The following is a 2,329-nucleotide window of genomic DNA, read 5'->3' as shown; positions in this document are numbered from 1 at the left end:
GTGAAATGAGTTAGGAAGTATTTCTTCTTCAGAGTTTGAGAATGATAGGAGTTAAATGTTCTTTGAATGTTTGGTAGAATTCACCAGTGAAATCATCTGGTCCTGGATTTTAGTTTTGGGGGAGGTTTTGATTATTGTTTTGATTTCCTTAGTGATCAGTCTGTTTAGGTTTTCTAATTCTTCCCGGTTCAGTCTTGAAAGGTTATATATTTCTAAGAATTTGTCCATTTTTTTCTAGGTTGTTGAATTTGGTGGTGTATAGCCCTTCATAGCATTCTTGTATAATGCTTTGTATTTCTGTGATGCCCATTGTAATTTCTCCTCTTTCACTTCTGGTTTTATATATTTAACTCTTTTTTCTTTTTCCGTAATGAGTCTAGCCAGAGGCTGGTCAATTTTATTTATCTTTTCAAAGAACCACCTCTTTGTTTAATTTTTTTCTATGGTTTTTTTTCTCTATTTCATGTATTTTTGCTTGAAGTTTTACTATTTTCTCCCTTCTACTGACTTTGGGCTTCATTTGTTTTTTTTTCTAGTTCTCTAAGGTGTAATGTTAGATTCTTTATTTGAGATATTTCTTATTTCTTGTGGTAGGCCTGTAATGCTATAAAATTTTCTCTTAGTACCACTTTTGCTGCATCCCAAAATTTTTGACATATCATATTGTCATTTTCATTTTTTTTAAAATTGGGGAATTGGGGAGGGGGCCAGACAAGTTGTTCTTCAATTTTAGTTGTGAAGTTTACCAGTCGCCATCTTGCTGCCTGTCAGTAGCTCATGGCCTCTAAGATAAAGGTGCTGTGTTACAATTTTAGTTGCAGGTGGGCGTAACCACCATCCCATGCAGGAGTCGAACCTGGCAACCTTGTTGTTAAGAGCATGTGCTCTATCCACTGAGCCATCCGGGTGGCAGCTCAGCTCAAGGTGCCTAGTTCAGTCTTAGTTGCGGGTGGGCGTAGCTCACCATCAAACAGGCAGTCCTGTTGTTAGGAGCACGTGCTCTCACCAGCTGAACTATCCTGCCATCTGTTGGCAGCTCAGTGGTAGATCAGCTTGGGCGCAGCATCACTGGCCCATGTGGGAATTGAACTGGTGACACTGTTGCTCAGAGCTCGCGCTCTTAAGCTAACTCTTAACCAACTAAGCCACTCGACTGGCCCATATTGTCATTTTCATTTGTCTATATGTATCTTTTGTGCTCTTCTTTTATTTCTCCTTTGACCTAATAGTTGTTCAGTAGCATGCTGTTTAATTTCCACATATTTGATTTTTCCAGCTTTCTTCTCATAGTTAATTTTTAGTTTCATACCATTGTGGTTGAAAAATATGCTTGGTAAGATTAAATTGTTCTTAAACTCATTGAGGCTAGTTATGTGTCTTAACATGTGAGAATATTTTGTGTGCACTTGAGAAGAGTGTATGTTCTGTTATTTTGGGATGGAATATCAATTATATTCACTTGGTCCACGAGGCCTGACAATTAAGTTCACGAACTTGTTGCAACAATGTTGCTAAGTTTATTATTTGGAAGTGTGTGGGGAGCAGGCTGTGAGCTGACAGGGTCCTCACAGCCTGTGGAACAGTTCAGGGAACGTCCACCCCACTGATCCAAGAAGAGAAAAGAATAGCTGAAGCTGCAGGAACCTCTGCAAAGTGCATAACAAATGTAACCTGCTTGTGCACTCTGAGAAGTGCGTAACAGGATGTAACTTACTAATGTCTAACCCGATAAACAGACCCCCTGCAGCTGCTTACTGCTCTCTGCAGCTGCTTGCTACTATATAAGGTTTCTGCAAAAATAAACGTGGCCATTGCTCTGCCATCAGCGGTCAGTGGACCTCCTATCCCAGTTTTTGTCTCTGTGTCTTGCTTTTCTTTTCTTTTTTTTTTTTTTTTTTTTTTTTTTTTTTTTTAGCTCAGCGGCTGCTCAGCTCGGGCTGGACGCGAACTGCTGTTGCTCAGAGCTCAAACTCTTGAGCAAGCTCTTAACCAACTGAGCCATTCGGCCGGCCCCTGTGTCTTTCTTTTCTAATCTCCCACCCAGTCCTCTCGGGTAGCTTCCATTGACGAGCAGGTCTTGTCAGAAGTGCTGAAAAGGCTGTGTGAAAGTTAGATGAACTGACCTTTTCACCAACAATTCATGGCTCTTGCATAACAACAACACAGCAGCTCACACAACACTGTGTGTGAAGGAGTTTTTAGCCAGTAAACAAATAACTGTATTGGAACACCCTCCCCACTCACCTGATCTGGCCCCCAATGACTTCTTTCTTTACCTGAAGATAAAGGAAATATTGAAAGGAAAACATTTTGATGATATTCAGGACAT

Source organism: Hipposideros armiger, unplaced genomic scaffold, assembly GCF_001890085.2.
Source record: "Hipposideros armiger isolate ML-2016 unplaced genomic scaffold, ASM189008v1 scaffold_1224, whole genome shotgun sequence".
Classification (NCBI taxonomy): Eukaryota; Metazoa; Chordata; class Mammalia; order Chiroptera; family Hipposideridae; genus Hipposideros; species Hipposideros armiger.
The sequence above is the reverse complement of the archived record's forward strand: the minus strand, read 5'-3'. Positions refer to the sequence as shown.